The sequence below is a fragment of the Schistocerca americana genome, unplaced genomic scaffold (genome assembly GCF_021461395.2).
Source record: "Schistocerca americana isolate TAMUIC-IGC-003095 unplaced genomic scaffold, iqSchAmer2.1 HiC_scaffold_955, whole genome shotgun sequence".
Classification (NCBI taxonomy): Eukaryota; Metazoa; Arthropoda; class Insecta; order Orthoptera; family Acrididae; genus Schistocerca; species Schistocerca americana.
Window position 1 is genome coordinate 20,355 of NW_025726736.1, and position 22,760 is coordinate 43,114.

Consider the following 22,760-nt stretch of genomic DNA (forward strand, 5'->3'; position numbering starts at 1 on the left):
TGGCCGTTCCGTTAGACCGTTCGTACGGTCGCTTGTCGCATTTCGTGTCGAGTGCCGCGTCGGCGCCCCTCTCTCTTTGCGGGCATCTTTGCACATACTGACTGGCAAGGCGCGCACCTCAAACGTCGCAGAGCAATGCTTTTGGCTTCATGCTCTGCTGGGAGAAGAGGGAAAGGGAAGCTGTAAGTAGCAATAACAGGAAGTAAACATTTTCCCGCTGAAGCGTTGTGGATAACAAACAAGAAATACGTTGGCGCCCTAGCTACAGCACCACCATCAGTCACAGAAAATTAAATGCCCCGGGTGAGGATCGAACTCACGACCTTAAGATTATGAGACTTACGCGCTGCCTACTGCGCTACCGAGGCACGGGTGAACCGCTTGTCCTGGAAACTGGGTAAATAGCCTGCCCAATATTAGGCGTAGAGACACTGTACTTCCTCGATAACGTGTTCTGTTGCTACACGTGCACTGCCGGCCCAGTTGATTGCGGTGTTGCTGCAGCTGTTGGCAACGATAGGCAGCACTCCTTGTCGTTAAAGTTCAGTGCCTCGGAGGCACCGGGACACAGCAACTTGTGAGGCCAGGCCGACGCTAGTCTGTAGAACATGATGCGAGCGTCCTAGTGGGGACCCGCGAGTGCTGCGTTCTCGGTTCTTCTCAAGGGAATCCAGCTATACGTTCTTGTGGATCGTGCATCTCAAGCGCGCAAGCCACGCGGCAGCATTATCGCGGGAAAAGCAAAATGATGCATCGGCCGGGAATCGAACCCGGGCCGCCCGCGTGGCAGGCGAGCATTCTACCACTGAACCACCGATGCCCGGGCCAGCGGTAACTTGACGCTGCTTCCCGAGCAGATGTCTCAAGGGAAAGTGGGACTGCCGTCAAGCGCCGTAGCATTCTGTGGAAAAGATGCTGCAGACGCTGAATCCTGCACTGCACTGCTTAAAAATGCCGCCAGAACGCGGTCCTCTGCGTACTCTTGCGTCGCCGGCGCCCAACTCTTGCCAAAGGATGCGAAATGTGCGCGGATACGCTGTCCGAATGCGTCTGGATGTGCTCCCCTAGCCCGCCTCGAAATGCGCCTGCCAGGTACGATCACCTTCGGCCGCTGCCGACTGGCGGGAAGCCGACACAGCGCGGACGCGCGGCGCTCGCTTGTGCGGTGGTGGTGTAATGGTCAGCATAGTTGCCTTCCAAGCAGTTGATCCGGGTTCGATTCCCGGCCACCGCAGCAGGCTTTTAATTTCGCGTATGAGTACTTTTGCCACGCGCTCTTAAATTATTGTTTTTTCGCCCTCTTACTCGCTGCATACCAGCCCTTAGTGTGTCTCGACTTGTCTCGACTTTGCTCAGCTGACGCGAGAGCTGACGCTCTCAAATCGGCCTATATCAAAACGACAAGCACGAGAAACGACTGAGAGAGGTAAGGAGAGGCGAGGCGATGGACACACAGCACGCCCCCTTCATTTCACGGTGGCGTCTCCCTGACCGAATCGGGCTGTAGCTCCGAAAAGAAAGGAGAAACAAAAATAGGAAGTAAAAGTGCCAATAGTGCCCTGTGTTCCCATGCGCTCACCCGCCCAAGTACTAACAAGGGCCAAAGTTGTTACGCATCGGCAATCGGACATTTTCTTTCATTTTCTCTTTATCGGCTGAGAACCAGTGTATTCAAGATATTATGGCCATTGCCGAGTGAATGCTGTAGCGCTTCCCGACGAGTCGGGTTCGGATCCTCTATCAACTTCCACGCAGGGTGATGATCTTTTGGTCATCACACTCGCCAGCTGAAATCGGCGCTGCCTTGTCGTAGTAGTAAAAGAGTAGTGGCCCGTGGGGGGATCGAACCCACGACCTTCGCGTTATTAGCACGACGCTCTAACCAACTGAGCTAACGGGCCTCGGCATATGCAGATGCTCAGCCCTACGCTGGAAACAGGTGGCATGAAGCCATACACCATTTCTATGGTCGTCGTGTGTCTGCTTCCCTAGTCTATATTCTGCTGACGGTCACGAAACAGTAGCTATATTGCGAGCAGGACGGGAAACGGCCGCTCGGACAGCTCAAACTTGTCACGATTCGTGTGGAAAAAATTCCGTTCCGGTACCGGGAATCGAACCCGGGCCTCCTGGGTGAAAGCCAGGTATCCTAGCCACTAGACCACACCGGATGTGGCCGTTCCGTTAGACCGTTCGTACGGTCGCTTGTCGCATTTCGTGTCGAGTGCCGCGTCGGCGCCCCTCTCTCTTTGCGGGCATCTTTGCACATACTGACTGGCAAGGCGCGCACCTCAAACGTCGCAGAGCAATGCTTTTGGCTTCATGCTCTGCTGGGAGAAGAGGGAAAGGGAAGCTGTAAGTAGCAATAACAGGAAGTAAACATTTTCCCGCTGAAGCGTTGTGGATAACAAACAAGAAATACGTTGGCGCCCTAGCTACAGCACCACCATCAGTCACAGAAAATTAAATGCCCCGGGTGAGGATCGAACTCACGACCTTAAGATTATGAGACTTACGCGCTGCCTACTGCGCTACCGAGGCACGGGTGAACCGCTTGTCCTGGAAACTGGGTAAATAGCCTGCCCAATATTAGGCGTAGAGACACTGTACTTCCTCGATAACGTGTTCTGTTGCTACACGTGCACTGCCGGCCCAGTTGATTGCGGTGTTGCTGCAGCTGTTGGCAACGATAGGCAGCACTCCTTGTCGTTAAAGTTCAGTGCCTCGGAGGCACCGGGACACAGCAACTTGTGAGGCCAGGCCGACGCTAGTCTGTAGAACATGATGCGAGCGTCCTAGTGGGGACCCGCGAGTGCTGCGTTCTCGGTTCTTCTCAAGGGAATCCAGCTATACGTTCTTGTGGATCGTGCATCTCAAGCGCGCAAGCCACGCGGCAGCATTATCGCGGGAAAAGCAAAATGATGCATCGGCCGGGAATCGAACCCGGGCCGCCCGCGTGGCAGGCGAGCATTCTACCACTGAACCACCGATGCCCGGGCCAGCGGTAACTTGACGCTGCTTCCCGAGCAGATGTCTCAAGGGAAAGTGGGACTGCCGTCAAGCGCCGTAGCATTCTGTGGAAAAGATGCTGCAGACGCTGAATCCTGCACTGCACTGCTTAAAAATGCCGCCAGAACGCGGTCCTCTGCGTACTCTTGCGTCGCCGGCGCCCAACTCTTGCCAAAGGATGCGAAATGTGCGCGGATACGCTGTCCGAATGCGTCTGGATGTGCTCCCCTAGCCCGCCTCGAAATGCGCCTGCCAGGTACGATCACCTTCGGCCGCTGCCGACTGGCGGGAAGCCGACACAGCGCGGACGCGCGGCGCTCGCTTGTGCGGTGGTGGTGTAATGGTCAGCATAGTTGCCTTCCAAGCAGTTGATCCGGGTTCGATTCCCGGCCACCGCAGCAGGCTTTTAATTTCGCGTATGAGTACTTTTGCCACGCGCTCTTAAATTATTGTTTTTTCGCCCTCTTACTCGCTGCATACCAGCCCTTAGTGTGTCTCGACTTGTCTCGACTTTGCTCAGCTGACGCGAGAGCTGACGCTCTCAAATCGGCCTATATCAAAACGACAAGCACGAGAAACGACTGAGAGAGGTAAGGAGAGGCGAGGCGATGGACACACAGCACGCCCCCTTCATTTCACGGTGGCGTCTCCCTGACCGAATCGGGCTGTAGCTCCGAAAAGAAAGGAGAAACAAAAATAGGAAGTAAAAGTGCCAATAGTGCCCTGTGTTCCCATGCGCTCACCCGCCCAAGTACTAACAAGGGCCAAAGTTGTTACGCATCGGCAATCGGACATTTTCTTTCATTTTCTCTTTATCGGCTGAGAACCAGTGTATTCAAGATATTATGGCCATTGCCGAGTGAATGCTGTAGCGCTTCCCGACGAGTCGGGTTCGGATCCTCTATCAACTTCCACGCAGGGTGATGATCTTTTGGTCATCACACTCGCCAGCTGAAATCGGCGCTGCCTTGTCGTAGTAGTAAAAGAGTAGTGGCCCGTGGGGGGATCGAACCCACGACCTTCGCGTTATTAGCACGACGCTCTAACCAACTGAGCTAACGGGCCTCGGCATATGCAGATGCTCAGCCCTACGCTGGAAACAGGTGGCATGAAGCCATACACCATTTCTATGGTCGTCGTGTGTCTGCTTCCCTAGTCTATATTCTGCTGACGGTCACGAAACAGTAGCTATATTGCGAGCAGGACGGGAAACGGCCGCTCGGACAGCTCAAACTTGTCACGATTCGTGTGGAAAAAATTCCGTTCCGGTACCGGGAATCGAACCCGGGCCTCCTGGGTGAAAGCCAGGTATCCTAGCCACTAGACCACACCGGATGTGGCCGTTCCGTTAGACCGTTCGTACGGTCGCTTGTCGCATTTCGTGTCGAGTGCCGCGTCGGCGCCCCTCTCTCTTTGCGGGCATCTTTGCACATACTGACTGGCAAGGCGCGCACCTCAAACGTCGCAGAGCAATGCTTTTGGCTTCATGCTCTGCTGGGAGAAGAGGGAAAGGGAAGCTGTAAGTAGCAATAACAGGAAGTAAACATTTTCCCGCTGAAGCGTTGTGGATAACAAACAAGAAATACGTTGGCGCCCTAGCTACAGCACCACCATCAGTCACAGAAAATTAAATGCCCCGGGTGAGGATCGAACTCACGACCTTAAGATTATGAGACTTACGCGCTGCCTACTGCGCTACCGAGGCACGGGTGAACCGCTTGTCCTGGAAACTGGGTAAATAGCCTGCCCAATATTAGGCGTAGAGACACTGTACTTCCTCGATAACGTGTTCTGTTGCTACACGTGCACTGCCGGCCCAGTTGATTGCGGTGTTGCTGCAGCTGTTGGCAACGATAGGCAGCACTCCTTGTCGTTAAAGTTCAGTGCCTCGGAGGCACCGGGACACAGCAACTTGTGAGGCCAGGCCGACGCTAGTCTGTAGAACATGATGCGAGCGTCCTAGTGGGGACCCGCGAGTGCTGCGTTCTCGGTTCTTCTCAAGGGAATCCAGCTATACGTTCTTGTGGATCGTGCATCTCAAGCGCGCAAGCCACGCGGCAGCATTATCGCGGGAAAAGCAAAATGATGCATCGGCCGGGAATCGAACCCGGGCCGCCCGCGTGGCAGGCGAGCATTCTACCACTGAACCACCGATGCCCGGGCCAGCGGTAACTTGACGCTGCTTCCCGAGCAGATGTCTCAAGGGAAAGTGGGACTGCCGTCAAGCGCCGTAGCATTCTGTGGAAAAGATGCTGCAGACGCTGAATCCTGCACTGCACTGCTTAAAAATGCCGCCAGAACGCGGTCCTCTGCGTACTCTTGCGTCGCCGGCGCCCAACTCTTGCCAAAGGATGCGAAATGTGCGCGGATACGCTGTCCGAATGCGTCTGGATGTGCTCCCCTAGCCCGCCTCGAAATGCGCCTGCCAGGTACGATCACCTTCGGCCGCTGCCGACTGGCGGGAAGCCGACACAGCGCGGACGCGCGGCGCTCGCTTGTGCGGTGGTGGTGTAATGGTCAGCATAGTTGCCTTCCAAGCAGTTGATCCGGGTTCGATTCCCGGCCACCGCAGCAGGCTTTTAATTTCGCGTATGAGTACTTTTGCCACGCGCTCTTAAATTATTGTTTTTTCGCCCTCTTACTCGCTGCATACCAGCCCTTAGTGTGTCTCGACTTGTCTCGACTTTGCTCAGCTGACGCGAGAGCTGACGCTCTCAAATCGGCCTATATCAAAACGACAAGCACGAGAAACGACTGAGAGAGGTAAGGAGAGGCGAGGCGATGGACACACAGCACGCCCCCTTCATTTCACGGTGGCGTCTCCCTGACCGAATCGGGCTGTAGCTCCGAAAAGAAAGGAGAAACAAAAATAGGAAGTAAAAGTGCCAATAGTGCCCTGTGTTCCCATGCGCTCACCCGCCCAAGTACTAACAAGGGCCAAAGTTGTTACGCATCGGCAATCGGACATTTTCTTTCATTTTCTCTTTATCGGCTGAGAACCAGTGTATTCAAGATATTATGGCCATTGCCGAGTGAATGCTGTAGCGCTTCCCGACGAGTCGGGTTCGGATCCTCTATCAACTTCCACGCAGGGTGATGATCTTTTGGTCATCACACTCGCCAGCTGAAATCGGCGCTGCCTTGTCGTAGTAGTAAAAGAGTAGTGGCCCGTGGGGGGATCGAACCCACGACCTTCGCGTTATTAGCACGACGCTCTAACCAACTGAGCTAACGGGCCTCGGCATATGCAGATGCTCAGCCCTACGCTGGAAACAGGTGGCATGAAGCCATACACCATTTCTATGGTCGTCGTGTGTCTGCTTCCCTAGTCTATATTCTGCTGACGGTCACGAAACAGTAGCTATATTGCGAGCAGGACGGGAAACGGCCGCTCGGACAGCTCAAACTTGTCACGATTCGTGTGGAAAAAATTCCGTTCCGGTACCGGGAATCGAACCCGGGCCTCCTGGGTGAAAGCCAGGTATCCTAGCCACTAGACCACACCGGATGTGGCCGTTCCGTTAGACCGTTCGTACGGTCGCTTGTCGCATTTCGTGTCGAGTGCCGCGTCGGCGCCCCTCTCTCTTTGCGGGCATCTTTGCACATACTGACTGGCAAGGCGCGCACCTCAAACGTCGCAGAGCAATGCTTTTGGCTTCATGCTCTGCTGGGAGAAGAGGGAAAGGGAAGCTGTAAGTAGCAATAACAGGAAGTAAACATTTTCCCGCTGAAGCGTTGTGGATAACAAACAAGAAATACGTTGGCGCCCTAGCTACAGCACCACCATCAGTCACAGAAAATTAAATGCCCCGGGTGAGGATCGAACTCACGACCTTAAGATTATGAGACTTACGAGCTGCCTACTGCGCTACCGAGGCACGGGTGAACCGCTTGTCCTGGAAACTGGGTAAATAGCCTGCCCAATATTAGGCGTAGAGACACTGTACTTCCTCGATAACGTGTTCTGTTGCTACACGTGCACTGCCGGCCCAGTTGATTGCGGTGTTGCTGCAGCTGTTGGCAACGATAGGCAGCACTCCTTGTCGTTAAAGTTCAGTGCCTCGGAGGCACCGGGACACAGCAACTTGTGAGGCCAGGCCGACGCTAGTCTGTAGAACATGATGCGAGCGTCCTAGTGGGGACCCGCGAGTGCTGCGTTCTCGGTTCTTCTCAAGGGAATCCAGCTATACGTTCTTGTGGATCGTGCATCTCAAGCGCGCAAGCCACGCGGCAGCATTATCGCGGGAAAAGCAAGATGATGCATCGGCCGGGAATCGAACCCGGGCCGCCCGCGTGGCAGGCGAGCATTCTACCACTGAACCACCGATGCCCGGGCCAGCGGTAACTTGACGCTGCTTCCCGAGCAGATGTCTCAAGGGAAAGTGGGACTGCCGTCAAGCGCCGTAGCATTCTGTGGAAAAGATGCTGCAGACGCTGAATCCTGCACTGCACTGCTTAAAAATGCCGCCAGAACGCGGTCCTCTGCGTACTCTTGCGTCGCCGGCGCCCAACTCTTGCCAAAGGATGCGAAATGTGCGCGGATACGCTGTCCGAATGCGTCTGGATGTGCTCCCCTAGCCCGCCTCGAAATGCGCCTGCCAGGTACGATCACCTTCGGCCGCTGCCGACTGGCGGGAAGCCGACACAGCGCGGACGCGCGGCGCTCGCTTGTGCGGTGGTGGTGTAATGGTCAGCATAGTTGCCTTCCAAGCAGTTGATCCGGGTTCGATTCCCGGCCACCGCAGCAGGCTTTTAATTTCGCGTATGAGTACTTTTGCCACGCGCTCTTAAATTATTGTTTTTTCGCCCTCTTACTCGCTGCACACCAGCCCTTAGTGTGTCTCGACTTGTCTCGACTTTGCTCAGCTGACGCGAGAGCTGACGCTCTCAAATCGGCCTATATCAAAACGACAAGCACGAGAAACGACTGAGAGAGGTAAGGAGAGGCGAGGCGATGGACACACAGCACGCCCCCTTCATTTCACGGTGGCGTCTCCCTGACCGAATCGGGCTGTAGCTCCGAAAAGAAAGGAGAAACAAAAATAGGAAGTAAAAGTGCCAATAGTGCCCTGTGTTCCCATGCGCTCACCCGCCCAAGTACTAACAAGGGCCAAAGTTGTTACGCATCGGCAATCGGACATTTTCTTTCATTTTCTCTTTATCGGCTGAGAACCAGTGTATTCAAGATATTATGGCCATTGCCGAGTGAATGCTGTAGCGCTTCCCGACGAGTCGGGTTCGGATCCTCTATCAACTTCCACGCAGGGTGATGATCTTTTGGTCATCACACTCGCCAGCTGAAATCGGCGCTGCCTTGTCGTAGTAGTAAAAGAGTAGTGGCCCGTGGGGGGATCGAACCCACGACCTTCGCGTTATTAGCACGACGCTCTAACCAACTGAGCTAACGGGCCTCGGCATATGCAGATGCTCAGCCCTACGCTGGAAACAGGTGGCATGAAGCCATACACCATTTCTATGGTCGTCGTGTGTCTGCTTCCCTAGTCTATATTCTGCTGACGGTCACGAAACAGTAGCTATATTGCGAGCAGGACGGGAAACGGCCGCTCGGACAGCTCAAACTTGTCACGATTCGTGTGGAAAAAATTCCGTTCCGGTACCGGGAATCGAACCCGGGCCTCCTGGGTGAAAGCCAGGTATCCTAGCCACTAGACCACACCGGATGTGGCCGTTCCGTTAGACCGTTCGTACGGTCGCTTGTCGCATTTCGTGTCGAGTGCCGCGTCGGCGCCCCTCTCTCTTTGCGGGCATCTTTGCACATACTGACTGGCAAGGCGCGCACCTCAAACGTCGCAGAGCAATGCTTTTGGCTTCATGCTCTGCTGGGAGAAGAGGGAAAGGGAAGCTGTAAGTAGCAATAACAGGAAGTAAACATTTTCCCGCTGAAGCGTTGTGGATAACAAACAAGAAATACGTTGGCGCCCTAGCTACAGCACCACCATCAGTCACAGAAAATTAAATGCCCCGGGTGAGGATCGAACTCACGACCTTAAGATTATGAGACTTACGCGCTGCCTACTGCGCTACCGAGGCACGGGTGAACCGCTTGTCCTGGAAACTGGGTAAATAGCCTGCCCAATATTAGGCGTAGAGACACTGTACTTCCTCGATAACGTGTTCTGTTGCTACACGTGCACTGCCGGCCCAGTTGATTGCGGTGTTGCTGCAGCTGTTGGCAACGATAGGCAGCACTCCTTGTCGCTAAAGTTCAGTGCCTCGGAGGCACCGGGACACAGCAACTTGTGAGGCCAGGCCGACGCTAGTCTGTAGAACATGATGCGAGCGTCCTAGTGGGGACCCGCGAGTGCTGCGTTCTCGGTTCTTCTCAAGGGAATCCAGCTATACGTTCTTGTGGATCGTGCATCTCAAGCGCGCAAGCCACGCGGCAGCATTATCGCGGGAAAAGCAAAATGATGCATCGGCCGGGAATCGAACCCGGGCCGCCCGCGTGGCAGGCGAGCATTCTACCACTGAACCACCGATGCCCGGGCCAGCGGTAACTTGACGCTGCTTCCCGAGCAGATGTCTCAAGGGAAAGTGGGACTGCCGTCAAGCGCCGTAGCATTCTGTGGAAAAGATGCTGCAGACGCTGAATCCTGCACTGCACTGCTTAAAAATGCCGCCAGAACGCGGTCCTCTGCGTACTCTTGCGTCGCCGGCGCCCAACTCTTGCCAAAGGATGCGAAATGTGCGCGGATACGCTGTCCGAATGCGTCTGGATGTGCTCCCCTAGCCCGCCTCGAAATGCGCCTGCCAGGTACGATCACCTTCGGCCGCTGCCGACTGGCGGGAAGCCGACACAGCGCGGACGCGCGGCGCTCGCTTGTGCGGTGGTGGTGTAATGGTCAGCATAGTTGCCTTCCAAGCAGTTGATCCGGGTTCGATTCCCGGCCACCGCAGCAGGCTTTTAATTTCGCGTATGAGTACTTTTGCCACGCGCTCTTAAATTATTGTTTTTTCGCCCTCTTACTCGCTGCATACCAGCCCTTAGTGTGTCTCGACTTGTCTCGACTTTGCTCAGCTGACGCGAGAGCTGACGCTCTCAAATCGGCCTATATCAAAACGACAAGCACGAGAAACGACTGAGAGAGGTAAGGAGAGGCGAGGCGATGGACACACAGCACGCCCCCTTCATTTCACGGTGGCGTCTCCCTGACCGAATCGGGCTGTAGCTCCGAAAAGAAAGGAGAAACAAAAATAGGAAGTAAAAGTGCCAATAGTGCCCTGTGTTCCCATGCGCTCACCCGCCCAAGTACTAACAAGGGCCAAAGTTGTTACGCATCGGCAATCGGACATTTTCTTTCATTTTCTCTTTATCGGCTGAGAACCAGTGTATTCAAGATATTATGGCCATTGCCGAGTGAATGCTGTAGCGCTTCCCGACGAGTCGGGTTCGGATCCTCTATCAACTTCCACGCAGGGTGATGATCTTTTGGTCATCACACTCGCCAGCTGAAATCGGCGCTGCCTTGTCGTAGTAGTAAAAGAGTAGTGGCCCGTGGGGGGATCGAACCCACGACCTTCGCGTTATTAGCACGACGCTCTAACCAACTGAGCTAACGGGCCTCGGCATATGCAGATGCTCAGCCCTACGCTGGAAACAGGTGGCATGAAGCCATACACCATTTCTATGGTCGTCGTGTGTCTGCTTCCCTAGTCTATATTCTGCTGACGGTCACGAAACAGTAGCTATATTGCGAGCAGGACGGGAAACGGCCGCTCGGACAGCTCAAACTTGTCACGATTCGTGTGGAAAAAATTCCGTTCCGGTACCGGGAATCGAACCCGGGCCTCCTGGGTGAAAGCCAGGTATCCTAGCCACTAGACCACACCGGATGTGGCCGTTCCGTTAGACCGTTCGTACGGTCGCTTGTCGCATTTCGTGTCGAGTGCCGCGTCGGCGCCCCTCTCTCTTTGCGGGCATCTTTGCACATACTGACTGGCAAGGCGCGCACCTCAAACGTCGCAGAGCAATGCTTTTGGCTTCATGCTCTGCTGGGAGAAGAGGGAAAGGGAAGCTGTAAGTAGCAATAACAGGAAGTAAACATTTTCCCGCTGAAGCGTTGTGGATAACAAACAAGAAATACGTTGGCGCCCTAGCTACAGCACCACCATCAGTCACAGAAAATTAAATGCCCCGGGTGAGGATCGAACTCACGACCTTAAGATTATGAGACTTACGAGCTGCCTACTGCGCTACCGAGGCACGGGTGAACCGCTTGTCCTGGAAACTGGGTAAATAGCCTGCCCAATATTAGGCGTAGAGACACTGTACTTCCTCGATAACGTGTTCTGTTGCTACACGTGCACTGCCGGCCCAGTTGATTGCGGTGTTGCTGCAGCTGTTGGCAACGATAGGCAGCACTCCTTGTCGTTAAAGTTCAGTGCCTCGGAGGCACCGGGACACAGCAACTTGTGAGGCCAGGCCGACGCTAGTCTGTAGAACATGATGCGAGCGTCCTAGTGGGGACCCGCGAGTGCTGCGTTCTCGGTTCTTCTCAAGGGAATCCAGCTATACGTTCTTGTGGATCGTGCATCTCAAGCGCGCAAGCCACGCGGCAGCATTATCGCGGGAAAAGCAAGATGATGCATCGGCCGGGAATCGAACCCGGGCCGCCCGCGTGGCAGGCGAGCATTCTACCACTGAACCACCGATGCCCGGGCCAGCGGTAACTTGACGCTGCTTCCCGAGCAGATGTCTCAAGGGAAAGTGGGACTGCCGTCAAGCGCCGTAGCATTCTGTGGAAAAGATGCTGCAGACGCTGAATCCTGCACTGCACTGCTTAAAAATGCCGCCAGAACGCGGTCCTCTGCGTACTCTTGCGTCGCCGGCGCCCAACTCTTGCCAAAGGATGCGAAATGTGCGCGGATACGCTGTCCGAATGCGTCTGGATGTGCTCCCCTAGCCCGCCTCGAAATGCGCCTGCCAGGTACGATCACCTTCGGCCGCTGCCGACTGGCGGGAAGCCGACACAGCGCGGACGCGCGGCGCTCGCTTGTGCGGTGGTGGTGTAATGGTCAGCATAGTTGCCTTCCAAGCAGTTGATCCGGGTTCGATTCCCGGCCACCGCAGCAGGCTTTTAATTTCGCGTATGAGTACTTTTGCCACGCGCTCTTAAATTATTGTTTTTTCGCCCTCTTACTCGCTGCACACCAGCCCTTAGTGTGTCTCGACTTGTCTCGACTTTGCTCAGCTGACGCGAGAGCTGACGCTCTCAAATCGGCCTATATCAAAACGACAAGCACGAGAAACGACTGAGAGAGGTAAGGAGAGGCGAGGCGATGGACACACAGCACGCCCCCTTCATTTCACGGTGGCGTCTCCCTGACCGAATCGGGCTGTAGCTCCGAAAAGAAAGGAGAAACAAAAATAGGAAGTAAAAGTGCCAATAGTGCCCTGTGTTCCCATGCGCTCACCCGCCCAAGTACTAACAAGGGCCAAAGTTGTTACGCATCGGCAATCGGACATTTTCTTTCATTTTCTCTTTATCGGCTGAGAACCAGTGTATTCAAGATATTATGGCCATTGCCGAGTGAATGCTGTAGCGCTTCCCGACGAGTCGGGTTCGGATCCTCTATCAACTTCCACGCAGGGTGATGATCTTTTGGTCATCACACTCGCCAGCTGAAATCGGCGCTGCCTTGTCGTAGTAGTAAAAGAGTAGTGGCCCGTGGGGGGATCGAACCCACGACCTTCGCGTTATTAGCACGACGCTCTAACCAACTGAGCTAACGGGCCTCGGCATATGCAGATGCTCAGCCCTACGCTGGAAACAGGTGGCATGAAGCCATACACCATTTCTATGGTCGTCGTGTGTCTGCTTCCCTAGTCTATATTCTGCTGACGGTCACGAAACAGTAGCTATATTGCGAGCAGGACGGGAAATGGCCGCTCGGACAGCTCAAACTTGTCACGATTCGTGTGGAAAAAATTCCGTTCCGGTACCGGGAATCGAACCCGGGCCTCCTGGGTGAAAGCCAGGTATCCTAGCCACTAGACCACACCGGATGTGGCCGTTCCGTTAGACCGTTCGTACGGTCGCTTGTCGCATTTCGTGTCGAGTGCCGCGTCGGCGCCCCTCTCTCTTTGCGGGCATCTTTGCACATACTGACTGGCAAGGCGCGCACCTCAAACGTCGCAGAGCAATGCTTTTGGCTTCATGCTCTGCTGGGAGAAGAGGGAAAGGGAAGCTGTAAGTAGCAATAACAGGAAGTAAACATTTTCCCGCTGAAGCGTTGTGGATAACAAACAAGAAATACGTTGGCGCCCTAGCTACAGCACCACCATCAGTCACAGAAAATTAAATGCCCCGGGTGAGGATCGAACTCACGACCTTAAGATTATGAGACTTACGCGCTGCCTACTGCGCTACCGAGGCACGGGTGAACCGCTTGTCCTGGAAACTGGGTAAATAGCCTGCCCAATATTAGGCGTAGAGACACTGTACTTCCTCGATAACGTGTTCTGTTGCTACACGTGCACTGCCGGCCCAGTTGATTGCGGTGTTGCTGCAGCTGTTGGCAACGATAGGCAGCACTCCTTGTCGTTAAAGTTCAGTGCCTCGGAGGCACCGGGACACAGCAACTTGTGAGGCCAGGCCGACGCTAGTCTGTAGAACATGATGCGAGCGTCCTAGTGGGGACCCGCGAGTGCTGCGTTCTCGGTTCTTCTCAAGGGAATCCAGCTATACGTTCTTGTGGATCGTGCATCTCAAGCGCGCAAGCCACGCGGCAGCATTATCGCGGGAAAAGCAAAATGATGCATCGGCCGGGAATCGAACCCGGGCCGCCCGCGTGGCAGGCGAGCATTCTACCACTGAACCACCGATGCCCGGGCCAGCGGTAACTTGACGCTGCTTCCCGAGCAGATGTCTCAAGGGAAAGTGGGACTGCCGTCAAGCGCCGTAGCATTCTGTGGAAAAGATGCTGCAGACGCTGAATCCTGCACTGCACTGCTTAAAAATGCCGCCAGAACGCGGTCCTCTGCGTACTCTTGCGTCGCCGGCGCCCAACTCTTGCCAAAGGATGCGAAATGTGCGCGGATACGCTGTCCGAATGCGTCTGGATGTGCTCCCCTAGCCCGCCTCGAAATGCGCCTGCCAGGTACGATCACCTTCGGCCGCTGCCGACTGGCGGGAAGCCGACACAGCGCGGACGCGCGGCGCTCGCTTGTGCGGTGGTGGTGTAATGGTCAGCATAGTTGCCTTCCAAGCAGTTGATCCGGGTTCGATTCCCGGCCACCGCAGCAGGCTTTTAATTTCGCGTATGAGTACTTTTGCCACGCGCTCTTAAATTATTGTTTTTTCGCCCTCTTACTCGCTGCATACCAGCCCTTAGTGTGTCTCGACTTGTCTCGACTTTGCTCAGCTGACGCGAGAGCTGACGCTCTCAAATCGGCCTATATCAAAACGACAAGCACGAGAAACGACTGAGAGAGGTAAGGAGAGGCGAGGCGATGGACACACAGCACGCCCCCTTCATTTCACGGTGGCGTCTCCCTGACCGAATCGGGCTGTAGCTCCGAAAAGAAAGGAGAAACAAAAATAGGAAGTAAAAGTGCCAATAGTGCCCTGTGTTCCCATGCGCTCACCCGCCCAAGTACTAACAAGGGCCAAAGTTGTTACGCATCGGCAATCGGACATTTTCTTTCATTTTCTCTTTATCGGCTGAGAACCAGTGTATTCAAGATATTATGGCCATTGCCGAGTGAATGCTGTAGCGCTTCCCGACGAGTCGGGTTCGGATCCTCTATCAACTTCCACGCAGGGTGATGATCTTTTGGTCATCACACTCGCCAGCTGAAATCGGCGCTGCCTTGTCGTAGTAGTAAAAGAGTAGTGGCCCGTGGGGGGATCGAACCCACGACCTTCGCGTTATTAGCACGACGCTCTAACCAACTGAGCTAACGGGCCTCGGCATATGCAGATGCTCAGCCCTACGCTGGAAACAGGTGGCATGAAGCCATACACCATTTCTATGGTCGTCGTGTGTCTGCTTCCCTAGTCTATATTCTGCTGACGGTCACGAAACAGTAGCTATATTGCGAGCAGGACGGGAAACGGCCGCTCGGACAGCTCAAACTTGTCACGATTCGTGTGGAAAAAATTCCGTTCCGGTACCGGGAATCGAACCCGGGCCTCCTGGGTGAAAGCCAGGTATCCTAGCCACTAGACCACACCGGATGTGGCCGTTCCGTTAGACCGTTCGTACGGTCGCTTGTCGCATTTCGTGTCGAGTGCCGCGTCGGCGCCCCTCTCTCTTTGCGGGCATCTTTGCACATACTGACTGGCAAGGCGCGCACCTCAAACGTCGCAGAGCAATGCTTTTGGCTTCATGCTCTGCTGGGAGAAGAGGGAAAGGGAAGCTGTAAGTAGCAATAACAGGAAGTAAACATTTTCCCGCTGAAGCGTTGTGGATAACAAACAAGAAATACGTTGGCGCCCTAGCTACAGCACCACCATCAGTCACAGAAAATTAAATGCCCCGGGTGAGGATCGAACTCACGACCTTAAGATTATGAGACTTACGAGCTGCCTACTGCGCTACCGAGGCACGGGTGAACCGCTTGTCCTGGAAACTGGGTAAATAGCCTGCCCAATATTAGGCGTAGAGACACTGTACTTCCTCGATAACGTGTTCTGTTGCTACACGTGCACTGCCGGCCCAGTTGATTGCGGTGTTGCTGCAGCTGTTGGCAACGATAGGCAGCACTCCTTGTCGTTAAAGTTCAGTGCCTCGGAGGCACCGGGACACAGCAACTTGTGAGGCCAGGCCGACGCTAGTCTGTAGAACATGATGCGAGCGTCCTAGTGGGGACCCGCGAGTGCTGCGTTCTCGGTTCTTCTCAAGGGAATCCAGCTATACGTTCTTGTGGATCGTGCATCTCAAGCGCGCAAGCCACGCGGCAGCATTATCGCGGGAAAAGCAAGATGATGCATCGGCCGGGAATCGAACCCGGGCCGCCCGCGTGGCAGGCGAGCATTCTACCACTGAACCACCGATGCCCGGGCCAGCGGTAACTTGACGCTGCTTCCCGAGCAGATGTCTCAAGGGAAAGTGGGACTGCCGTCAAGCGCCGTAGCATTCTGTGGAAAAGATGCTGCAGACGCTGAATCCTGCACTGCACTGCTTAAAAATGCCGCCAGAACGCGGTCCTCTGCGTACTCTTGCGTCGCCGGCGCCCAACTCTTGCCAAAGGATGCGAAATGTGCGCGGATACGCTGTCCGAATGCGTCTGGATGTGCTCCCCTAGCCCGCCTCGAAATGCGCCTGCCAGGTACGATCACCTTCGGCCGCTGCCGACTGGCGGGAAGCCGACACAGCGCGGACGCGCGGCGCTCGCTTGTGCGGTGGTGGTGTAATGGTCAGCATAGTTGCCTTCCAAGCAGTTGATCCGGGTTCGATTCCCGGCCACCGCAGCAGGCTTTTAATTTCGCGTATGAGTACTTTTGCCACGCGCTCTTAAATTATTGTTTTTTCGCCCTCTTACTCGCTGCACACCAGCCCTTAGTGTGTCTCGACTTGTCTCGACTTTGCTCAGCTGACGCGAGAGCTGACGCTCTCAAATCGGCCTATATCAAAACGACAAGCACGAGAAACGACTGAGAGAGGTAAGGAGAGGCGAGGCGATGGACACACAGCACGCCCCCTTCATTTCACGGTGGCGTCTCCCTGACCGAATCGGGCTGTAGCTCCGAAAAGAAAGGAGAAACAAAAATAGGAAGTAAAAGTGCCAATAGTGCCCTGTGTTCCCATGCGCTCACCCGCCCAAGTACTAACAAGGGCCAAAGTTGTTACGCATCGGCAATCGGACATTTTCTTTCATTTTCTCTTTATCGGCTGAGAACCAGTGTATTCAAGATATTATGGCCATTGCCGAGTGAATGCTGTAGCGCTTCCCGACGAGTCGGGTTCGGATCCTCTATCAACTTCCACGCAGGGTGATGATCTTTTGGTCATCACACTCGCCAGCTGAAATCGGCGCTGCCTTGTCGTAGTAGTAAAAGAGTAGTGGCCCGTGGGGGGATCGAACCCACGACCTTCGCGTTATTAGCACGACGCTCTAACCAACTGAGCTAACGGGCCTCGGCATATGCAGATGCTCAGCCCTACGCTGGAAACAGGTGGCATGAAGCCATACACCATTTCTATGGTCGTCGTGTGTCTGCTTCCCTAGTCTATATTCTGCTGACGGTCACGAAACAGTAGCTATATTGCGAGCAGGACGGGAAATGGCCGCTCGGACAGCTCAAACTTGTCACGATTCGTGTGGAAAAAATTCCGTTCCGGTACCGGGAATCGAACCCGGGCCTCCTGGGTGAAAGCCAGGTATCCTAGCCACTAGACCACACCGGATGTGGCCGTTCCGTTAGACCGTTCGTACGGTCGCTTGTCGCATTTCGTGTCGAGTGCCGCGTCGGCGCCCCTCTCTCTTTGCGGGCATCTTTGCACATACTGACTGGCAAGGCGCGCACCTCAAACGTCGCAGAGCAATGCTTTTGGCTTCATGCTCTGCTGGGAGAAGAGGGAAAGGGAAGCTGTAAGTAGCAATAACAGGAAGTAAACATTTTCCCGCTGAAGCGTTGTGGATAACAAACAAGAAATACGTTGGCGCCCTAGCTACAGCACCACCATCAGTCACAGAAAATTAAATGCCCCGGGTGAGGATCGAACTCACGACCTTAAGATTATGAGACTTACGCGCTGCCTACTGCGCTACCGAGGCACGGGTGAACCGCTTGTCCTGGAAACTGGGTAAATAGCCTGCCCAATATTAGGCGTAGAGACACTGTACTTCCTCGATAACGTGTTCTGTTGCTACACGTGCACTGCCGGCCCAGTTGATTGCGGTGTTGCTGCAGCTGTTGGCAACGATAGGCAGCACTCCTTGTCGTTAAAGTTCAGTGCCTCGGAGGCACCGGGACACAGCAACTTGTGAGGCCAGGCCGACGCTAGTCTGTAGAACATGATGCGAGCGTCCTAGTGGGGACCCGCGAGTGCTGCGTTCTCGGTTCTTCTCAAGGGAATCCAGCTATACGTTCTTGTGGATCGTGCATCTCAAGCGCGCAAGCCACGCGGCAGCATTATCGCGGGAAAAGCAAAATGATGCATCGGCCGGGAATCGAACCCGGGCCGCCCGCGTGGCAGGCGAGCATTCTACCACTGAACCACCGATGCCCGGGCCAGCGGTAACTTGACGCTGCTTCCCGAGCAGATGTCTCAAGGGAAAGTGGGACTGCCGTCAAGCGCCGTAGCATTCTGTGGAAAAGATGCTGCAGACGCTGAATCCTGCACTGCACTGCTTAAAAATGCCGCCAGAACGCGGTCCTCTGCGTACTCTTGCGTCGCCGGCGCCCAACTCTTGCCAAAGGATGCGAAATGTGCGCGGATACGCTGTCCGAATGCGTCTGGATGTGCTCCCCTAGCCCGCCTCGAAATGCGCCTGCCAGGTACGATCACCTTCGGCCGCTGCCGACTGGCGGGAAGCCGACACAGCGCGGACGCGCGGCGCTCGCTTGTGCGGTGGTGGTGTAATGGTCAGCATAGTTGCCTTCCAAGCAGTTGATCCGGGTTCGATTCCCGGCCACCGCAGCAGGCTTTTAATTTCGCGTATGAGTACTTTTGCCACGCGCTCTTAAATTATTGTTTTTTCGCCCTCTTACTCGCTGCACACCAGCCCTTAGTGTGTCTCGACTTGTCTCGACTTTGCTCAGCTGACGCGAGAGCTGACGCTCTCAAATCGGCCTATATCAAAACGACAAGCACGAGAAACGACTGAGAGAGGTAAGGAGAGGCGAGGCGATGGACACACAGCACGCCCCCTTCATTTCACGGTGGCGTCTCCCTGACCGAATCGGGCTGTAGCTCCGAAAAGAAAGGAGAAACAAAAATAGGAAGTAAAAGTGCCAATAGTGCCCTGTGTTCCCATGCGCTCACCCGCCCAAGTACTAACAAGGGCCAAAGTTGTTACGCATCGGCAATCGGACATTTTCTTTCATTTTCTCTTTATCGGCTGAGAACCAGTGTATTCAAGATATTATGGCCATTGCCGAGTGAATGCTGTAGCGCTTCCCGACGAGTCGGGTTCGGATCCTCTATCAACTTCCACGCAGGGTGATGATCTTTTGGTCATCACACTCGCCAGCTGAAATCGGCGCTGCCTTGTCGTAGTAGTAAAAGAGTAGTGGCCCGTGGGGGGATCGAACCCACGACCTTCGCGTTATTAGCACGACGCTCTAACCAACTGAGCTAACGGGCCTCGGCATATGCAGATGCTCAGCCCTACGCTGGAAACAGGTGGCATGAAGCCATACACCATTTCTATGGTCGTCGTGTGTCTGCTTCCCTAGTCTATATTCTGCTGACGGTCACGAAACAGTAGCTATATTGCGAGCAGGACGGGAAACGGCCGCTCGGACAGCTCAAACTTGTCACGATTCGTGTGGAAAAAATTCCGTTCCGGTACCGGGAATCGAACCCGGGCCTCCTGGGTGAAAGCCAGGTATCCTAGCCACTAGACCACACCGGATGTGGCCGTTCCGTTAGACCGTTCGTACGGTCGCTTGTCGCATTTCGTGTCGAGTGCCGCGTCGGCGCCCCTCTCTCTTTGCGGGCATCTTTGCACATACTGACTGGCAAGGCGCGCACCTCAAACGTCGCAGAGCAATGCTTTTGGCTTCATGCTCTGCTGGGAGAAGAGGGAAAGGGAAGCTGTAAGTAGCAATAACAGGAAGTAAACATTTTCCCGCTGAAGCGTTGTGGATAACAAACAAGAAATACGTTGGCGCCCTAGCTACAGCACCACCATCAGTCACAGAAAATTAAATGCCCCGGGTGAGGATCGAACTCACGACCTTAAGATTATGAGACTTACGAGCTGCCTACTGCGCTACCGAGGCACGGGTGAACCGCTTGTCCTGGAAACTGGGTAAATAGCCTGCCCAATATTAGGCGTAGAGACACTGTACTTCCTCGATAACGTGTTCTGTTGCTACACGTGCACTGCCGGCCCAGTTGATTGCGGTGTTGCTGCAGCTGTTGGCAACGATAGGCAGCACTCCTTGTCGTTAAAGTTCAGTGCCTCGGAGGCACCGGGACACAGCAACTTGTGAGGCCAGGCCGACGCTAGTCTGTAGAACATGATGCGAGCGTCCTAGTGGGGACCCGCGAGTGCTGCGTTCTCGGTTCTTCTCAAGGGAATCCAGCTATACGTTCTTGTGGATCGTGCATCTCAAGCGCGCAAGCCACGCGGCAGCATTATCGCGGGAAAAGCAAGATGATGCATCGGCCGGGAATCGAACCCGGGCCGCCCGCGTGGCAGGCGAGCATTCTACCACTGAACCACCGATGCCCGGGCCAGCGGTAACTTGACGCTGCTTCCCGAGCAGATGTCTCAAGGGAAAGTGGGACTGCCGTCAAGCGCCGTAGCATTCTGTGGAAAAGATGCTGCAGACGCTGAATCCTGCACTGCACTGCTTAAAAATGCCGCCAGAACGCGGTCCTCTGCGTACTCTTGCGTCGCCGGCGCCCAACTCTTGCCAAAGGATGCGAAATGTGCGCGGATACGCTGTCCGAATGCGTCTGGATGTGCTCCCCTAGCCCGCCTCGAAATGCGCCTGCCAGGTACGATCACCTTCGGCCGCTGCCGACTGGCGGGAAGCCGACACAGCGCGGACGCGCGGCGCTCGCTTGTGCGGTGGTGGTGTAATGGTCAGCATAGTTGCCTTCCAAGCAGTTGATCCGGGTTCGATTCCCGGCCACCGCAGCAGGCTTTTAATTTCGCGTATGAGTACTTTTGCCACGCGCTCTTAAATTATTGTTTTTTCGCCCTCTTACTCGCTGCACACCAGCCCTTAGTGTGTCTCGACTTGTCTCGACTTTGCTCAGCTGACGCGAGAGCTGACGCTCTCAAATCGGCCTATATCAAAACGACAAGCACGAGAAACGACTGAGAGAGGTAAGGAGAGGCGAGGCGATGGACACACAGCACGCCCCCTTCATTTCACGGTGGCGTCTCCCTGACCGAATCGGGCTGTAGCTCCGAAAAGAAAGGAGAAACAAAAATAGGAAGTAAAAGTGCCAATAGTGCCCTGTGTTCCCATGCGCTCACCCGCCCAAGTACTAACAAGGGCCAAAGTTGTTACGCATCGGCAATCGGACATTTTCTTTCATTTTCTCTTTATCGGCTGAGAACCAGTGTATTCAAGATATTATGGCCATTGCCGAGTGAATGCTGTAGCGCTTCCCGACGAGTCGGGTTCGGATCCTCTATCAACTTCCACGCAGGGTGATGATCTTTTGGTCATCACACTCGCCAGCTGAAATCGGCGCTGCCTTGTCGTAGTAGTAAAAGAGTAGTGGCCCGTGGGGGGATCGAACCCACGACCTTCGCGTTATTAGCACGACGCTCTAACCAACTGAGCTAACGGGCCTCGGCATATGCAGATGCTCAGCCCTACGCTGGAAACAGGTGGCATGAAGCCATACACCATTTCTATGGTCGTCGTGTGTCTGCTTCCCTAGTCTATATTCTGCTGACGGTCACGAAACAGTAGCTATATTGCGAGCAGGACGGGAAACGGCCGCTCGGACAGCTCAAACTTGTCACGATTCGTGTGGAAAAAATTCCGTTCCGGTACCGGGAATCGAACCCGGGCCTCCTGGGTGAAAGCCAGGTATCCTAGCCACTAGACCACACCGGATGTGGCCGTTCCGTTAGACCGTTCGTACGGTCGCTTGTCGCATTTCGTGTCGAGTGCCGCGTCGGCGCCCCTCTCTCTTTGCGGGCATCTTTGCACATACTGACTGGCAAGGCGCGCACCTCAAACGTCGCAGAGCAATGCTTTTGGCTTCATGCTCTGCTGGGAGAAGAGGGAAAGGGAAGCTGTAAGTAGCAATAACAGGAAGTAAACATTTTCCCGCTGAAGCGTTGTGGATAACAAACAAGAAATACGTTGGCGCCCTAGCTACAGCACCACCATCAGTCACAGAAAATTAAATGCCCCGGGTGAGGATCGAACTCACGACCTTAAGATTATGAGACTTACGCGCTGCCTACTGCGCTACCGAGGCACGGGTGAACCGCTTGTCCTGGAAACTGGGTAAATAGCCTGCCCAATATTAGGCGTAGAGACACTGTACTTCCTCGATAACGTGTTCTGTTGCTACACGTGCACTGCCGGCCCAGTTGATTGCGGTGTTGCTGCAGCTGTTGGCAACGATAGGCAGCACTCCTTGTCGTTAAAGTTCAGTGCCTCGGAGGCACCGGGACACAGCAACTTGTGAGGCCAGGCCGACGCTAGTCTGTAGAACATGATGCGAGCGTCCTAGTGGGGACCCGCGAGTGCTGCGTTCTCGGTTCTTCTCAAGGGAATCCAGCTATACGTTCTTGTGGATCGTGCATCTCAAGCGCGCAAGCCACGCGGCAGCATTATCGCGGGAAAAGCAAAATGATGCATCGGCCGGGAATCGAACCCGGGCCGCCCGCGTGGCAGGCGAGCATTCTACCACTGAACCACCGATGCCCGGGCCAGCGGTAACTTGACGCTGCTTCCCGAGCAGATGTCTCAAGGGAAAGTGGGACTGCCGTCAAGCGCCGTAGCATTCTGTGGAAAAGATGCTGCAGACGCTGAATCCTGCACTGCACTGCTTAAAAATGCCGCCAGAACGCGGTCCTCTGCGTACTCTTGCGTCGCCGGCGCCCAACTCTTGCCAAAGGATGCGAAATGTGCGCG

At 54.9% G+C, this 22,760-nt stretch overlaps 52 non-coding genes across 52 annotated transcripts; 10 read left to right on the forward strand and 42 right to left on the reverse strand.

The window, feature by feature from the left end:
* Positions 1-295: 295 nt before the first annotated feature.
* On the reverse strand, positions 296-368 carry Trnam-cau. The gene has a single exon. It is a non-coding gene; the product is annotated as a tRNA-Met (tRNA).
* A 381-nt stretch (positions 369-749) lies between these two features.
* Trnag-gcc lies at positions 750-820 on the reverse strand. The gene has a single exon. It is a non-coding gene; the product is annotated as a tRNA-Gly (tRNA).
* A 342-nt stretch (positions 821-1,162) lies between these two features.
* On the forward strand, positions 1,163-1,234 carry Trnag-ucc. Its single transcript has one exon. It is a non-coding gene; the product is annotated as a tRNA-Gly (tRNA).
* A 593-nt stretch (positions 1,235-1,827) lies between these two features.
* On the reverse strand, positions 1,828-1,901 carry Trnai-aau. The gene has a single exon. It is a non-coding gene; the product is annotated as a tRNA-Ile (tRNA).
* Positions 1,902-2,099: 198 nt separating this feature from the next.
* Trnae-uuc lies at positions 2,100-2,171 on the reverse strand. Its single transcript has one exon. It is a non-coding gene; the product is annotated as a tRNA-Glu (tRNA).
* A 297-nt stretch (positions 2,172-2,468) lies between these two features.
* Positions 2,469-2,541, reverse strand: Trnam-cau. Its single transcript has one exon. It is a non-coding gene; the product is annotated as a tRNA-Met (tRNA).
* A 381-nt stretch (positions 2,542-2,922) lies between these two features.
* Trnag-gcc lies at positions 2,923-2,993 on the reverse strand. Its single transcript has one exon. It is a non-coding gene; the product is annotated as a tRNA-Gly (tRNA).
* Positions 2,994-3,335: 342 nt separating this feature from the next.
* On the forward strand, positions 3,336-3,407 carry Trnag-ucc. Its single transcript has one exon. It is a non-coding gene; the product is annotated as a tRNA-Gly (tRNA).
* A 593-nt stretch (positions 3,408-4,000) lies between these two features.
* On the reverse strand, positions 4,001-4,074 carry Trnai-aau. The gene has a single exon. It is a non-coding gene; the product is annotated as a tRNA-Ile (tRNA).
* Positions 4,075-4,272: 198 nt separating this feature from the next.
* Positions 4,273-4,344, reverse strand: Trnae-uuc. Its single transcript has one exon. It is a non-coding gene; the product is annotated as a tRNA-Glu (tRNA).
* A 297-nt stretch (positions 4,345-4,641) lies between these two features.
* Positions 4,642-4,714, reverse strand: Trnam-cau. Its single transcript has one exon. It is a non-coding gene; the product is annotated as a tRNA-Met (tRNA).
* Positions 4,715-5,095: 381 nt separating this feature from the next.
* Positions 5,096-5,166, reverse strand: Trnag-gcc. The gene has a single exon. It is a non-coding gene; the product is annotated as a tRNA-Gly (tRNA).
* Positions 5,167-5,508: 342 nt separating this feature from the next.
* Trnag-ucc lies at positions 5,509-5,580 on the forward strand. The gene has a single exon. It is a non-coding gene; the product is annotated as a tRNA-Gly (tRNA).
* A 593-nt stretch (positions 5,581-6,173) lies between these two features.
* On the reverse strand, positions 6,174-6,247 carry Trnai-aau. The gene has a single exon. It is a non-coding gene; the product is annotated as a tRNA-Ile (tRNA).
* A 198-nt stretch (positions 6,248-6,445) lies between these two features.
* Positions 6,446-6,517, reverse strand: Trnae-uuc. The gene has a single exon. It is a non-coding gene; the product is annotated as a tRNA-Glu (tRNA).
* A 297-nt stretch (positions 6,518-6,814) lies between these two features.
* Trnam-cau lies at positions 6,815-6,887 on the reverse strand. Its single transcript has one exon. It is a non-coding gene; the product is annotated as a tRNA-Met (tRNA).
* A 381-nt stretch (positions 6,888-7,268) lies between these two features.
* On the reverse strand, positions 7,269-7,339 carry Trnag-gcc. Its single transcript has one exon. It is a non-coding gene; the product is annotated as a tRNA-Gly (tRNA).
* Positions 7,340-7,681: 342 nt separating this feature from the next.
* Trnag-ucc lies at positions 7,682-7,753 on the forward strand. The gene has a single exon. It is a non-coding gene; the product is annotated as a tRNA-Gly (tRNA).
* A 593-nt stretch (positions 7,754-8,346) lies between these two features.
* On the reverse strand, positions 8,347-8,420 carry Trnai-aau. The gene has a single exon. It is a non-coding gene; the product is annotated as a tRNA-Ile (tRNA).
* A 198-nt stretch (positions 8,421-8,618) lies between these two features.
* Positions 8,619-8,690, reverse strand: Trnae-uuc. The gene has a single exon. It is a non-coding gene; the product is annotated as a tRNA-Glu (tRNA).
* Positions 8,691-8,987: 297 nt separating this feature from the next.
* Positions 8,988-9,060, reverse strand: Trnam-cau. The gene has a single exon. It is a non-coding gene; the product is annotated as a tRNA-Met (tRNA).
* Positions 9,061-9,441: 381 nt separating this feature from the next.
* On the reverse strand, positions 9,442-9,512 carry Trnag-gcc. Its single transcript has one exon. It is a non-coding gene; the product is annotated as a tRNA-Gly (tRNA).
* Positions 9,513-9,854: 342 nt separating this feature from the next.
* Trnag-ucc lies at positions 9,855-9,926 on the forward strand. The gene has a single exon. It is a non-coding gene; the product is annotated as a tRNA-Gly (tRNA).
* Positions 9,927-10,519: 593 nt separating this feature from the next.
* Trnai-aau lies at positions 10,520-10,593 on the reverse strand. Its single transcript has one exon. It is a non-coding gene; the product is annotated as a tRNA-Ile (tRNA).
* A 198-nt stretch (positions 10,594-10,791) lies between these two features.
* On the reverse strand, positions 10,792-10,863 carry Trnae-uuc. The gene has a single exon. It is a non-coding gene; the product is annotated as a tRNA-Glu (tRNA).
* A 297-nt stretch (positions 10,864-11,160) lies between these two features.
* Trnam-cau lies at positions 11,161-11,233 on the reverse strand. Its single transcript has one exon. It is a non-coding gene; the product is annotated as a tRNA-Met (tRNA).
* Positions 11,234-11,614: 381 nt separating this feature from the next.
* Positions 11,615-11,685, reverse strand: Trnag-gcc. Its single transcript has one exon. It is a non-coding gene; the product is annotated as a tRNA-Gly (tRNA).
* Positions 11,686-12,027: 342 nt separating this feature from the next.
* On the forward strand, positions 12,028-12,099 carry Trnag-ucc. The gene has a single exon. It is a non-coding gene; the product is annotated as a tRNA-Gly (tRNA).
* Positions 12,100-12,692: 593 nt separating this feature from the next.
* Trnai-aau lies at positions 12,693-12,766 on the reverse strand. Its single transcript has one exon. It is a non-coding gene; the product is annotated as a tRNA-Ile (tRNA).
* Positions 12,767-12,964: 198 nt separating this feature from the next.
* On the reverse strand, positions 12,965-13,036 carry Trnae-uuc. Its single transcript has one exon. It is a non-coding gene; the product is annotated as a tRNA-Glu (tRNA).
* Positions 13,037-13,333: 297 nt separating this feature from the next.
* On the reverse strand, positions 13,334-13,406 carry Trnam-cau. The gene has a single exon. It is a non-coding gene; the product is annotated as a tRNA-Met (tRNA).
* A 381-nt stretch (positions 13,407-13,787) lies between these two features.
* Positions 13,788-13,858, reverse strand: Trnag-gcc. Its single transcript has one exon. It is a non-coding gene; the product is annotated as a tRNA-Gly (tRNA).
* Positions 13,859-14,200: 342 nt separating this feature from the next.
* Positions 14,201-14,272, forward strand: Trnag-ucc. Its single transcript has one exon. It is a non-coding gene; the product is annotated as a tRNA-Gly (tRNA).
* A 593-nt stretch (positions 14,273-14,865) lies between these two features.
* Trnai-aau lies at positions 14,866-14,939 on the reverse strand. Its single transcript has one exon. It is a non-coding gene; the product is annotated as a tRNA-Ile (tRNA).
* Positions 14,940-15,137: 198 nt separating this feature from the next.
* Positions 15,138-15,209, reverse strand: Trnae-uuc. Its single transcript has one exon. It is a non-coding gene; the product is annotated as a tRNA-Glu (tRNA).
* Positions 15,210-15,506: 297 nt separating this feature from the next.
* Trnam-cau lies at positions 15,507-15,579 on the reverse strand. Its single transcript has one exon. It is a non-coding gene; the product is annotated as a tRNA-Met (tRNA).
* A 381-nt stretch (positions 15,580-15,960) lies between these two features.
* Trnag-gcc lies at positions 15,961-16,031 on the reverse strand. The gene has a single exon. It is a non-coding gene; the product is annotated as a tRNA-Gly (tRNA).
* Positions 16,032-16,373: 342 nt separating this feature from the next.
* Trnag-ucc lies at positions 16,374-16,445 on the forward strand. The gene has a single exon. It is a non-coding gene; the product is annotated as a tRNA-Gly (tRNA).
* Positions 16,446-17,038: 593 nt separating this feature from the next.
* Positions 17,039-17,112, reverse strand: Trnai-aau. Its single transcript has one exon. It is a non-coding gene; the product is annotated as a tRNA-Ile (tRNA).
* Positions 17,113-17,310: 198 nt separating this feature from the next.
* Trnae-uuc lies at positions 17,311-17,382 on the reverse strand. The gene has a single exon. It is a non-coding gene; the product is annotated as a tRNA-Glu (tRNA).
* A 297-nt stretch (positions 17,383-17,679) lies between these two features.
* Trnam-cau lies at positions 17,680-17,752 on the reverse strand. Its single transcript has one exon. It is a non-coding gene; the product is annotated as a tRNA-Met (tRNA).
* A 381-nt stretch (positions 17,753-18,133) lies between these two features.
* Positions 18,134-18,204, reverse strand: Trnag-gcc. Its single transcript has one exon. It is a non-coding gene; the product is annotated as a tRNA-Gly (tRNA).
* A 342-nt stretch (positions 18,205-18,546) lies between these two features.
* Trnag-ucc lies at positions 18,547-18,618 on the forward strand. The gene has a single exon. It is a non-coding gene; the product is annotated as a tRNA-Gly (tRNA).
* A 593-nt stretch (positions 18,619-19,211) lies between these two features.
* Trnai-aau lies at positions 19,212-19,285 on the reverse strand. Its single transcript has one exon. It is a non-coding gene; the product is annotated as a tRNA-Ile (tRNA).
* A 198-nt stretch (positions 19,286-19,483) lies between these two features.
* On the reverse strand, positions 19,484-19,555 carry Trnae-uuc. Its single transcript has one exon. It is a non-coding gene; the product is annotated as a tRNA-Glu (tRNA).
* A 297-nt stretch (positions 19,556-19,852) lies between these two features.
* Positions 19,853-19,925, reverse strand: Trnam-cau. The gene has a single exon. It is a non-coding gene; the product is annotated as a tRNA-Met (tRNA).
* A 381-nt stretch (positions 19,926-20,306) lies between these two features.
* Positions 20,307-20,377, reverse strand: Trnag-gcc. Its single transcript has one exon. It is a non-coding gene; the product is annotated as a tRNA-Gly (tRNA).
* A 342-nt stretch (positions 20,378-20,719) lies between these two features.
* Positions 20,720-20,791, forward strand: Trnag-ucc. Its single transcript has one exon. It is a non-coding gene; the product is annotated as a tRNA-Gly (tRNA).
* A 593-nt stretch (positions 20,792-21,384) lies between these two features.
* On the reverse strand, positions 21,385-21,458 carry Trnai-aau. Its single transcript has one exon. It is a non-coding gene; the product is annotated as a tRNA-Ile (tRNA).
* Positions 21,459-21,656: 198 nt separating this feature from the next.
* Trnae-uuc lies at positions 21,657-21,728 on the reverse strand. The gene has a single exon. It is a non-coding gene; the product is annotated as a tRNA-Glu (tRNA).
* Positions 21,729-22,025: 297 nt separating this feature from the next.
* On the reverse strand, positions 22,026-22,098 carry Trnam-cau. Its single transcript has one exon. It is a non-coding gene; the product is annotated as a tRNA-Met (tRNA).
* A 381-nt stretch (positions 22,099-22,479) lies between these two features.
* On the reverse strand, positions 22,480-22,550 carry Trnag-gcc. The gene has a single exon. It is a non-coding gene; the product is annotated as a tRNA-Gly (tRNA).
* Between the last annotated feature and the right edge of the window lie 210 nt (positions 22,551-22,760).